At 44.2% G+C, this 13,858-nt stretch overlaps 1 protein-coding gene across 3 annotated transcripts in view; it reads right to left on the bottom strand.

Annotated features, from left to right (window-relative positions):
- KLF12 (KLF transcription factor 12) overlaps positions 1–11,250 on the bottom strand; it is a 450,263-nt gene extending 439,013 nt beyond the window's left edge. For 2 of the 3 annotated variants that reach the window (XM_049700997.1, XM_033414043.2), the window contains exon 1: positions 10,495–10,758. The gene's annotated coding sequence lies outside the window, so the exon portion shown is untranslated. The other variant, XM_004284271.4, reaches the window with a different exon arrangement.
- Between the last annotated feature and the right edge of the window lie 2,608 nt (positions 11,251–13,858).

Below are 13,858 nucleotides of genomic sequence, written 5' to 3'. Positions count from 1 at the left end.
ACTAAGTCATAAAGGTAAGAATAAATTCACATGTAAATATTATAAATATCTAGCTTTGAGTTGGTTGTAAACATTAAATAATACCTTTAAAACGTATATACACATTTTATGTACAGTAAATGTGCAATATAATTTTTGAAAGAGAAAACACTTAGAAAACCACGTTTAAATGGAAAAAGGTTTTCCAAAGGTTTTCTGATAAGATTGAAAGTACTTACAAGAGACTATAACATAAATCTAAGAATATCTAGTGTATTATTTTTAGGCACATAAAAGATCTACATGAAGAAAATAAACTGAAGCAGAATACACTAGCATGGCCCTTCCTTTGGGCTTAACTGTGTTGCATTTTCCCCAATCTGCCTATACGTTGGGACAAAGCCCATGTTCTATTTATCTTAGTATTCTCAGCACCTAACGTAAGCCCTGCTATGTGCTAAGTGATGAAGCATCTCCCTAATTTCCTTCAGAGTATGGATGCATTCCAATTGCACAGTCTCTTCTAGGATTAACTGGGTTGATCTCTCCGAGCTGTTATACTTGGGGTTTTATATACCCCCTTAAAGCATGTTTTGGAAGGAGATAAGAATTCATCCAATAATATTCACTGAGCAGCACCTCTTGTGTGCAATGTGGACTTTCAAAATGTTGGCTTATTAAGACTAAATGAAAGTTAGGAAGACAGCAGTGGAATGAAATGGGAACAAATTATTTTACTGGTGTTGGAAATCAAGGTTCTAGTTTTGACTTGGCTACCTTCTAGCTATTTTACCTTTACTGTGTCCAATCTACATTATAGGATTGTTAGGATGAAACTAAAACCACTCTGTAAACCACCAAGCACTAAGAAATTCTTTTTTTGCTGGCCCCTACTTCTCAAGAATTCTAAACTGTCTTAATTACAAAGCTACTTATACATAAAACACAACTGCTTCAGCCTGGAGCCTTGGTAGAGTCCCAATATACTCAACAGAAAGTTCAGTGTACAATAAAAATACCGTCAATGCTCTTTATAGACTCATTAAGAGTTCATTTCTTTCTTATTATACAGTCTCTCAAAATGAAGTATCTCGTGTGTTTGCTTAAGTGCCCTGTATTTATACCTACAGCAGAAAAGCTAATGCACATTCCAGAGGATATCACTCTTTAAATATTCAACCACTCTACTGTAAAGTTCCTTTCTAAATATCCCTTCAACTGACTCTGACCTTCTGTAAAACTGATCGATTTTCAAGTTTTCCCTTCCATTGTTCTTACACAGAAAAAAAAGATTTTATTCCTATATGTAAAGGCTTTTGGTCAAGGCTAAAATTCCCAACATTTATAAATAAAACATATATCAAACTTCTTCAGCAATATGCAAAACTTTTATTAGATAACTTCATATAAAGTGTACTTTTAAATTTTTATTAATCAACCACCATTATTTTTGTTTATCCAAATAAACCTTCTCTAAATTCACTGTAACACTGTGTGCCCTACTAGCCAAGCATATGCCGGGATCTATTTTTGGAAAAGAAAATTTTCTGGTGATACAGCAAATGACAGAAGTTCGCCAAAACACCATAAAGCCATCAGCTCTAAAAGATAACAGAAAAAGAGGTGTGAAATCACCACAGATGCCAAAATAGCTGTTTTTAATTTGCTCTCTTCCACTTGCAGGTTTGCTGTTTCTTTTCTATAAAACGTAAAACTTTTTCCATGAAGGATTTGTGCCACCTATCCACTTTCAAACCTTGAAACCTTTGATTTCCCAGCTAGGAGCAATTTTTCTCCCCTGCCTTTTGTTTAAGCAACTTATAGCACTTGATCCATGTATCACAAATTACTTTGAATTATAATTTTCTACAGAAGTCTTACTTCTCCTACTTGATTTTCAGCTCATTGGTGATGTCCTACCCATTTTCATATATAATTCCAGATACATGGTAGGAGCTAAATAAGCATAAGTCCAATGAGAAAGTAAGGCATTTTTTATACAGATAATATGTTTTTATTAATTTTATTATGCCTCTGACTTTAATAGCTTTATCAAACAGAATGCATACTGGCCAGAATTTATTGGTCTACTATTAACATTATGGAACATCCTGTAGCAGTTGCCGCCTAAAATAATTTTTTGGATTAAGTCTCTTAAACACAGAATTGGCTTCTACACTGAAGTAAATATTCTAGTAAAGGTATTCTAGCAAATGTATATCAATATAATCTACAAATAAAACAGCCTCTAAAGACAATATTTATTTGTACAATCTCCCATTCTTTTGCGCTAATTCTCTACAATAAAACTAATTGGAATAGCATATTTAATGCTGAAGGGAGGTAAGAGTAACACAGAGGACAGTTCAAAGGTTTTCCAGTCTTCAAATCTTTGCTTTAAAGCTAACTGGTTATTGATAATGATGGCATTACTCTGTGAAAATCAGTTTCCACATCTATTAAATAGAAACCATAATATACACATGTACTCAATGAATATTTAATAAAGGAAGGGAGGAAGGAATCTCATGTTTCTAATATATAATGCACTCCAAAAAACTTGTACAAAACTCAAATATGCGTAAGTCAAGGGACTAGACTTACATTTTAAAGGACACCCATTCCCAGAGACAAAGGAATATTACAAAATCTGTAATTATACACAATCTATTGGTGTCATTAAAAACAGATGTATAGCATTTTGTATGTTCTGTCATCTTATTATTTTTTTACAATTCATTAGCTTACCTCCACTAAGCACTTTCAATAAAGATTCACCAATTTTCAGCACACCTAATGATTTCTTTGTCTCAACTGGATAATAAGCCCTGTTTCTCAAAACCAGAATCAAGATTTTCATTTTCCCCTTTTTCTACTCAGTTTGTTAATGAAAGGCATAAAAACAGTAAAATTCACAAATAATTTTCGAAATTATTATCAAAAATGGCAAAATCAGGGCTGGGGGGAGGGGAAAGACTGTTACGTGGCCTCATCTTACAAGAGCTTAAAAAAATTCATTCATTCATGAACTGATGATATTCGTAAGTCAAAATCCAGTGTACAAAAAGGTACTTCAGTGGTCTCCACATAGAGTATTCAAAGTGTCAATTATTTGAAAGTCAACTAGACATGCCTGTTTACTAAATAGTACATATTAAATAACCTAAGGGACTTTCCTGGCAGTCCAGTGGTTAAGACTTCGCCTTCCAACGCAAGGGGTGTGGGTTCGATCCCTGGTCGGGGAGCTAAGATCCCACGTGCCTCTCAGCCAAAACACCAAAAACATAAACCCGAAGCAACACTGTAACAAATTCAATAAAGACTTAAAAAAATGGTCCACGTCCACAAAACATCTTTACCGTAAATAAATACATAAGCTAAGAAATGAAAAGCACAGTGCCTAATTTCTGTATTATAGTAGCTGCACAATAAAGAGTAGTTGTTTTGTTGCTGCTATTCATTCTCAGTGGCTGCTTTTGAGAGGCCATCAATATACTAGAAGAGGGCTTCCCTGGTGGCGCAGTGGTTGAGAATCTGCCTGCTAGTGCAGGGGACACGGGTTTGAGCCCTGGTCTGGGAGGATCCCACATGCCACGGTGCAACTGGGCCCGTGGGCCACAACTGCTGAGCCTGCGCGTCTGGAGCCTGTGCTCCGCAACAAGAGGGGCCACGATGGTGAGAGGCCCGCGCACCACGATGAAGAGTGGCCCCCACTTGCCACAACTAGAGAAAGCCCTCGCACAGAAACGAAGACCCAACACAGCAAAAATAAATAAATAAATGAACTCCTACCCCCAACATCTTAAAAAAAAAAAAAAATACTAGAAGAGATGAAAGTTTTTTTCTTCCAGTTTTATTGTGATATAATTGATATATAGCACTGTGTAAGTTTAAAGTATAACATACACCATGAAATGATTACCACAGTAAATTTAGTAAACGTCCAACATCTCATATAGATACAAAAACATAAGACAAAGAAATTTTTTCCTTGTGATGAGAACTCTTAGGATTTACTCTCTTAACTTTCCTATATAACATACAGCAGTATTAATTATATTTATCATATTGTATGTTACATCCCTAGTACTTATTTATCTTATAACTGGAAGTTTGTACCTTTTGAGCAGACTAATATTTACTGAGCACTAAGTATGTACAAGGTTCTATATACTGGATGCTTTGCAGGCATTACCACAATTCTGATCCTCAAAAACATTCTGCAATGGTGACATTCTATGTTCTTGTTTTTGTTTTTATTTACCAATGAGTAAACTAAGACTTGTAGAAGCAACTTGCCCAGTTAGACGGCTAAAAACTGGGTAGCTTAAGGTTTCAAATCCAGTAGTATTTAACTCCACTGCAAGGCTTCATTTGGCAAGGAGAAAAAATTTTTCAGGAAAATGTAGTGAATTGTGGAATGATTAATAGACATGAATATACTGACTAGAAATGAAAAGGCAAGGGGAAATGACCATGATATTTGGCACTTAGCTACTGAAAGGACAGTCATATGGACTGTACTCCTCAATTTATTCCTTCATTAAGTATTTTAGCACTATATGATCAGCCACTATGTTAGAAGCCATGAAAGTAACTATGAAGAAGATTCATTTCCTGCTCTCAAGGGGCTTATTATTGGGAAGGGACAAGACAAATCAACAAGCAATTACACCAGAAGGAACATCGTGTGTTATGGGGCCATAGATTACAGACTGGAACCTGGTGTATTCTTCAAGCAAGGGATGATAAATAAGAGTCCCACAGAAAGTGATGTTTACAGTGATAGTTGTAACATGAACAGGAGGTAGGCAAGGTGTATGTGTGACACGGAAAGAGTTATATTGATGAGCTAGTTTGAGTCTGTTTCTTTGCTACTGCAAGCATAGCAGTGTGCAGAGTGTGAAAAAAAATTGTTTCTTAACTGGAGGAAATGTAGCTGGGGAGAAATTATGTAAAGTATTATTGTTCTTAATTTTCTCAAAAATGTGTGTGTGTTTAAAAAATGTACACGGCCAGAAACGTGTGCATATAAAAAAATGTGTGCAATAAATTTTCAAATACCCATTTAAGATCCCCATCATCTACCTTCCTTTATTGTTCACACGTTGTACTGCAACAACATCTGAGTCTAACCAAGAGACTAAACCATAAATCAAACATAACTTAATCAACAGAATCTTGGCTTAACTAGGGATTTGAAGTTCAATAGGCTGTTCTAAATTATAGTACAACAGCACAAATTTAATGATTCCATAAAAAAAAAACATTAAGGGCATTTTCAATGACCAGTCGATAGAGGTTTCAGTTGACTCACTGAAGAAGTAGCCTGGAGGTTTATAATCTCTAAATAATCCTTGCTGATCTTTATTTTCTATTTTCTATAAATGATCATGGAAACTGTATTTTCATGTATTTTCCTTTGGAAAAGCTCAGATACTTCACCTGCATTATATAAATGTTAACAGTCAGTAACTTTTATACCAGCTACATAAAAACTTTTTAAGAGTGACTTGATCTCAAGGTCATAGAGCAAATCTCTGGTGAGACAGGAATGGAATTCATGACCTTTGACTGCCAGGAGTTTTCTACCCACACTCGGAAATTCCTTCTCCATAAGCGTAATTTATATGCTCACTTTGAGAGGCTGGAAAGTTCATCCCTTTTAGGGCAGGGTGTGGGGGGACGGGGAGGTAGTGGTTTTCCTGTCAAACCAGTTGACACACCAGTGCTTTACAGTTTTACAAAGTGATTTTTACCTACATTATTCCATCTTACCCTCACCACAGCCCTGTAAACTGCATATGATTTTTCCCATTTTAAAGACTCAGAGGCGTTAAGAAATTTAACAAAGGTCATCCAGAGTTGGTAAGCAAGAGAGCCAGGCTCAAACTGCAACATCTCTGCTTAAATCAGTCCTGATTCCAGGATGTATAATCTTAGCAGACACCCAATTATGAAATGAATGAAGGTGTTCTTTACAGTCATTTATTTCATTTTTTACAATCATTTACCTTGGTTGTCATGTAAGTCTGTTGGTTTGTTTTCTTTGGGGCAGGGCTGTTTTCATGTTTTAAGTCTGCTTGCTAAACTAAAGTGAAAATAGTATTACTAAACATAGAATTTGAAAAAACAAACTTGGCTTGTTCTTCTCCTCTTTTATGCAAGTGGGAAGGGGGCTTTTTACCATAATTCGTGGTCATAACGTACACGGTTTATGTATGGGGTATGTACCTATACAGGTAGAGAATATAAAAACTCACATTCATAAATATAAATACTATGTATGTACACATATATATGTACATACCTAAAATAGTGGCTATATTTTTATATATGGTATATACATACACATCATGCCAGCAATTATTGTGAAAAGCCATATAGACTGTTAAGCACGGTGAATGTAGCACATGAAACACAATTCCTGGCTGTGGAGGCCAACAAGTTGTGATAGTGGCAGCTTCTATGGCCTCTGATGGGGGTGGGAAAACTACCCCAAAGCTCTGTAGTTTTTCCCCTCGTCTTCCACGCCGGAATACAGCAGCAAGGGCTTTCTGCTACTGCATCTGTACCTAAAAAGCAACACTGTTTGGACCAGTCCAATTACTATGCTTTTAGTAAAATTTCAAAAATATATACCATTAAATTAGCCACAAAATAAAAGTATGACTTTGAGTTGGAAAAAAAAGACAGGAGGAAAGCCCATCCCAGAGCAGAATTCTTTGAGTGAATATCCTGTAATCTACTGCCAGACCAAAACAAATTTTCATTGGAGCAGCAGAACTACTCAAGTAGCCACTTTTATGACAATAAACACCCCAAAGCGAAAAATCCTTTTGTAACATAATTACTGAGAATATATAGAGAAAGTAACCATTTAATCCACAGCATGTGTTCCCTACCGCAAGAACTCAAAAGCTGACATCGGATGGGGTGTCACTGCTCTACGGCCTGACAATGAACTCTGGCCAGCTGAAGTCAGGCAGTTCTCTGCAAGGGCCTGGGATCTAGAAACCAAGCAGGTCTCACAGAGCCTAAGGCTGCTGCCCTTCTGGGCACAGGGGAGGGCCATCTGGTTACTTGCCTTTTGATTTGGGGACCCCTGGTTGCGGTGGATGACTTAAGGCTGTGGTTATAGGGTGTTGCCAGGGATTTAATCTTAATATTTTCACCCTTACATTTTGTCCATACTTAAGACTGAAAGGCGTGCATAATGTGTAGCCTGAAAAAATAAATAAACGTGAATTTTAAAATGGAAAATAAACGAACACTGGGCAAAAATACAGACATTTCCACTCCAGTACCACGTGGTATTTTCAAAATGTAAATGACAAAGGCGAGCCACTGTCATCTATTTTAGGAGTTATTTACAAAAATGAAAGTTGTTTTCTAAAAGAAAAAGATAACCATGGCGTTGATTCTGAATAAAACTCTTTGGAGATTTTTAGCTCTTGTTCATTAATCAACATGGAAGCACAAGCGAGGAAACTTATTTATCCAAAAAAAGAATAACTTTTCAAATAACTTTGTGCCACTTCTAGTTTTGCAGAATACAAACTTCTTTGTCTTAATACACAGATCATCTACAGCTAGATTTATGAAGTTGACACTAAGAGGACTGTTACTCTCACAATATAAAGAAAACGAACCATTTGACGCCCCAAATTTAATGTGATTAGTCTCATATTAATTCGCAGAAATATGAAATTCCACACTTTCCATTTTGTACCATGATGAAAATATCCAAGACGTTTATATGTTCAACTAGTTAACAACATCACCTCACTGGTCAAGTTACTCAATACTCTAGATTAACCAATCCTGGCTTGAGTTCAAAATGCTCTCATATGGGCTTAGAGGCCTAAGCACTTTTGCCATCTTTATGGGGATAGAAAACACACCTATATTTAAGAACAAATTATTTCATTACGTTGATAGCAGCCTGCTTCATGATATGACATCTAAAACTCACTCTGAGTCTGCTGAAGTGCATGTTTACCTTTCCCAGGAGGCCGGAAAGTAATCCCCGAGGAACATAGATTTTTTTTAAAACGACCAGAACACTAACGCTATTACATGCCTGATGGGTGCTCTTCGGAATGACTGTCAAGCATCCTGATTTGTTTTTCCCTTGGTCTGGGGAGAGAGAGCGCACCAGTGTTTGCAGTCCCTCCCTTTCTGTACACACATAGGCTGCAGCTGTAGTAAACAAGCGCCAGCCAAGAGTTGCTGCTAAGGTCAAGGTCTCAAATGCTATACCAGGACCAATTTTCTCCCAAATGACATTCAGTTGTGGAAAAGGAATTTTCTGGAGAAAAAAAAAATATTAAGGGCCCATTAGCGCAACCATTTTCATTCAGTAAATAGTAATTCAACGCATTCCAAAATAAAGTTTAGCTGACAGAAGTTTCTTTTAAATATGCATTAATAAGTAATAGATAAATAACTGAAGCACTTCAAAAAACAGAAACCCCTCAAGGATGTTTCTTTACCTCACACAGCTATAGTAGTTTTAGTACATAAGTGATTAAAATTTTATGTGAAAACATCCCAACTTTTACCAGCGCAAGTGTATTTCATAATAGTTATGAATTAGAAGGTAAAAATAACAAACCTCTTCCCTAACTACATTACAAATTTCTGTCAATTCTTGTATGTTCAAAACCCTCTCTCCCCAACTCGGACTCTAATTGACCAGGCTGCAGCCATAAAGATGTAACTTATGCAACCGAATGTTTGTCCTTCAACCTATTTCTAAGCTTCTAAAGTTAAACATTTTCTAGCCTAAAAGTATACCCCTTTATCACAACCAATTTCTATGTGGTTTTCAAAAATGTAAACAACATCTGAATGAGGTCTGCAAATAGCACAACCAGGCTTTTTTTTTTTTTTTAAGGTGAGGGGTCACTGTTTTTACTGAATGCCAATTCCAAAGAGCATTTCTTAGAAGATGGAATACACTCACCCTTCAAAGTGACCACCCCTATTCCCCATCACAAGCTGCCGCCCGTTAAAAGCCACCAAATTTATTTCAAAGCGTTAACTTATCTAAACAACTCTATCCTCCAGTAAGAAAAGGGCATGAAGGCGTCTAGGTGGATTTGCAGAATGACGTGCGTTGATTGGCAGATGTCTACCGAAGCCACTAGATGCACACGCACTAAACGTAAATAGAGCTGCTCCTCTCCCTGGTGTTACAGGGAAACAGAGAATATTAAAGCTGATTTAAAATAAAATATTCGAGTGCTCGTCTGAGGAGGATTCTATTAGCCAGTGGAATTGCTTAAAACAATCCATACAGCACGACACTTAAACCATCTGTACAGTTAAATTAGAGAGCCGACAATACTAACCACACAAACTGTTTATCCAGATTACACATTCCGTTGTACTAATACTCTTTAACTCAACACAGTCAGCTTTTATCAGCTGAATAAAGGCTGTTACTATTAAAGTATGCAAAACTGGAAGCGCAGGGTGAAGGGGGTTGGGAAGCTGCAGGGCATATAACAAAGGAATTGGTACTTTTTCCAAGCATTTGCTTCAAATGCACTTCGAAACAGAACTGTTGAGTGCACCCCACCCTTTTCCCCAAAGATAAAAGTTTTCAAAGTTCTAATAGGCAGTTCTCTACCCAACAAAAGCAGGATTGATTCTCCCCGTAGGGAAGCATCTAACGCGAACACCAACTAATGTCGCGGAGGTCAAGTCCGAGTCCTCGGAGCGAGCCTCTTAAGGCAAGAAGTGGCTCCCAGGCCGTCTCCGCGGGCTTCCCGGCCCGGGTGGCCCTGCAAAGTTGCCCATTGTCAACTCTGGTCAGGCCCCCCGTAACTGAAAATAACAGCCACGGGCCAGCCCCTGGCTACTTCCATGGACCAGGCACTGTAGCAAGTGACAGTTACACATCATTACGACCAGAGACAATAATGAATGTAGCACCAGGACCACTATTCATGCCAGCAGTGTCATCTCCGCCTTAACCCCCTCCCCTCCGCTCTCTCCAGTGCACACCCAAGCCCACAAGGCCCGGTGCGGCAGCTCTTCACCCAACTCGCTCTCTTCCTGGGGGCACACTACTTCCACAAGCTCCCCCCCCCCACCCAATTCAGCCCTGGTGTTTTATTTCTCATCCTTGGCAACTGTCAGGCAAGCACTGCAACCAACAATTCCACGAGGGGTAGAAAAACATTTGCTTAATTCACGCTACCTGATAAGTTCTTTTTTAAAAAAATTGCGAGGCGGGGGTGGGGGGGGGAGAAACCTCCTTCTTTCTTCTCCACGAATCCAACCGACGCTACTTGCTCTGCAGTAGCATCGCCCTCCCTCGGCCCCCTCCCGCTTCCCAACACTTTCCCCCTTTACCAACACAGACCAACCAAAATGATTTAACTTGAGCAGATGACAGAAGGAAAATAAAACATGTTAAGAGAATACGGTCTGATCTGGGATGGCACAAAAAAAAAAAAGAGGAGGGGGTTGTTTATTTTGATAAGAAACGGAATCGGCACAGACCTGAACAGAAGCTGCAGAGCAGGAGAAATTGTTTTCTTTCCCTCACACAGAGTCCCCCTCTCTCTCTCCCTTTCTCTCTCGCTCTCACACGCGCGCGCGCGCACACTCACACACACACACACACACACACACACACACACACGGCGTCACCCGCGCACACTCACACGCACACTCGCACACGCACACGCACGGGCAGAGCCTCTCAGCTGCTCTCTGCAGTTCTCAGGAAATGAATGGGGGGCAACCCAGGGAACTGTTGTACTTGCAAATGACTTACCCGGATCACATGATGCGCTAAATGTAGGGTGGGCCGGTGGGTGGAGGCTGCCGAGACGCGAGCCCGGGTCTAGCGGGGGGAGCCTCGCCAGGCCCGCATCGAATTACCCCGGGGCCCAGCCGAGGGGATTGCAAGACGCCGCTTCTCCTCCCTTGCAGCCCGCAGCTCAGGAAACCGGAGAGGCGCGGAGGGGGTGAGGGTTGGGGGGAGCGGGGGGGGAGGTGAAAACACCAAACCCCCAAACAAAAGAGCTCCGGGTCCTCCTCCCCCGAAACAAAGCCCCTCCGCTGCGGGCGAGCCCCGGGGTGGGGCCGAGGGCGGGGGCGGCGGCGGGGAGGGGCTCGCTCAGCAGGCGCTAAGTCGCTTTATTGCCATAAAATGGGGCCCCCGAGCCGCTCCGCCCGAGGATTAGGAGGCGGGCTCTGAGTGTGATGGTTGAAATCCCCTGTGGGAAACTAACCCCTCCCCGCTCGCAGAGGTAGAAGGCAACACCCACTGCCCGGCCCTCGCCTCGGCGCCCGGGCCACCGGCTGGGGGGTGGGTCCGCGGAACCTCCACCCCGCCCCACCCCTGCCCCCGCCCCCGGCCGCGGCGGAGCCTCCCGATCACCTGCACCACCTTGCTGCGGCACCCAAAATAACCTACACATGGCCAACGCCGCTTTGGGAGCCGCGGGGCGAGGGGTGCCCGCGGGCCTCGCGGCGGGAGGAACCCCCGATTTCAACTCGTCTGGGGAGGACTCGCGCGGAGCCGCGAGAAAGTCCCCTCTTTTGTGTCAGCGCGCTAGGCAGCCTTAGGAAGGGAATTCGGAGACAAATAAAGCGCGGAGCCCGCTCGGCCCACAGCCCCTGCCGCTCCTCTCCCCTTCCCTCCCGCCCGGGTGAAAGCGTGCAGGGAGGGGGCCGGGGGCCCGAGCCGTCCCCGCGGCTCACCCACCAGCTAACTTGGAAAGGTGTGGGCGGAGCCGGCTCCGGCGGCCGGCGGAGGCTGCGGGACCGCTCGCGGGGACCGCCCCCGGACGCCGGGCATCGCCCGCGCCGGGCAACAATGGGGTCCCGGCCCGGGCAGGCGGTTCCCTGCGCGCGGCGCTGCGCGCGAGGCTGGGCTAGGCGGAGGGCCGCACGCGGAAGGCGGGGGAAGCATTGTTTGGGTTCTGGAGCGACGCAAGTTGCGGGCTAGGCGGGGGCGCCCTCCCTCCCAGCGGTTCACCTTGGCGGGATGAATGGGGGCGAGGCGGAGCCGCGCGGCCGGCTCGGGAGCCCGGGGAGAAGGGGCGTCCGCCCTCGCTCGGAATTTAGGCAGGCGGGCGGACTTGCGGGCGGGAGGAGCAGGAAGCAGGAGCTGCAGACCCGGAGCGAGGAGCGGCGGGAGAGGGGAGTCCAGCACACCCCCACCCCGCCCTGCGCCCCGAGATGCGGGCAGCCAGGAGCCGCGTCCTTCACGCCCTTCCCGGGGGCCCCTCCCTCCCCGCCTCCGCGCCCGGGGGAGCGGATCGGCGCGACTCTGGGGCGGGAGGGGGAGGAGGCAGCCCGTGCGGCCCGGCGTTCCCGCGGTGGTCCCTAGGGCGCGGGGTCAGCGCGGCGCTGGAGGGTCGGCGGGGGCGGAAGCCGGCGCGCACGGCTGGGAGCTGGCGGGCCGGGCGCGGCCGGCCGAGGTGGCGATTGCGTGCGCCACTTTCTTGCAAAGCTGCGTGAGCGCGCTGGGGCGCCCAGGCCGCCGGACACCCCGGCGCGGCGCTCCTGAGCCCGCCCCGCGTGGGAAACCGCCCCGGCCGTGGGAAGGCAGCGAAGGGGAAGTTTACATTAAGGGAAGAAAGATTCGCAAGTGTGGCACGAAGTAGGGTGGGAAGAAAAAGGAGGCAGAGGCCGAGAAACAGGAAATGAGAGTGAAGGGACGAGTTCTAGCCAGGAAAAGCCATGTTCTACATTTTCTGTGGCATTTTCCAAACACTTCTAGAGGCCCGGTGTGCGTTATTAATGAAAACAAAGGCAGTGCACTGCCTGGTGTGCTCTCTACCTCCTGCCACATTCTGTAGGTGAGGAAGATCGGCAAGGTGGTCCAGACTGGAGCAGGATTCCACAGCCCACTTCTGGTCCTGACGGGATGAATCAGTGGGCCTGCGCCTGAGAAATCAGGATTAAGAGGAGGGGTCTGTCCTGGTGTTAGGGTGTCGAAGAACAAATAAGTGAAGGTGGCCAAAAATTGTGCCCCACTCCTTAAGCGAAGTATCCTTAGATTAGGAAAGCAGCGCGAGCGGGAAGGCGATGGAAGCCCACATCCGAAGACGTGGGTGCGGCAAGGGAATCAGGAAGCCCAAAGGAAGATGGAAACTGGGGGCTGAGGGGCCCTCCTTGGGGTGGGGACTCTTCCGGAGAAAGCAGCCCCGAACCCCACCCCCTGGCCTGATCCTGGGCGCCGGGTAAACAGCCCTTTACATTCCTCTACATCTGGATAAAAACAACATGAAAAGACAAGTTTGAAAAACCGTAGAACATCAACAGATGCACAGCCTTTAAATGAAAAACTTGCCTCTACTGGAAACACTGTAAAGTTTTCCTCTAGGTGGGGCAGGGAGTGAAAGAAGTGAGTTTAACTGCAAGAGTGGAAGGATGCTATAAGACATTATGTCATCGTGGCAGTTCTTGTGCTAACAGCTCTTTCTCAAAGAGAGCTGAGTGGCGGACTTACCATAAATATATTCTAGAGCAAGTGCTTATGCACGTGGAAACGTATTCCAGACTGCACTTTCTTCCTATGGCTCCAGCCATGGGCATGTTAATAGAATGATGAAAGATAGAAAACAAAGTACGGGGCTTCCCTCGTGGCTCAGTGGTTAAGTATCCACCTGCCAATGAAGGGGACAGGGGTTCAAGTCCTGGTCCGGGAAGATCCCACGTGCCGCGGAGCAAGTAACCCCGTGTGCCACAACTACTGAGCCTGTGCTCTAGAGCCTGGGAGCCACAACTACTGAGCCCACTCGCCTAGAGCCCCTGCTCCACAGCAAGAGAAGCCACCACGATGAGAAGCCCGCGCACCGACACAGAGTAGCCCCGCTCACTGCAACTAGAGAAAGCCTGCATGCAGCGA

The sequence above is a fragment of the Orcinus orca genome, chromosome 18, assembly GCF_937001465.1.
Source record: "Orcinus orca chromosome 18, mOrcOrc1.1, whole genome shotgun sequence".
Taxonomy (NCBI): Eukaryota; Metazoa; Chordata; class Mammalia; order Artiodactyla; family Delphinidae; genus Orcinus; species Orcinus orca.
This window is presented reverse-complemented; position numbering and strand designations above follow the sequence as displayed.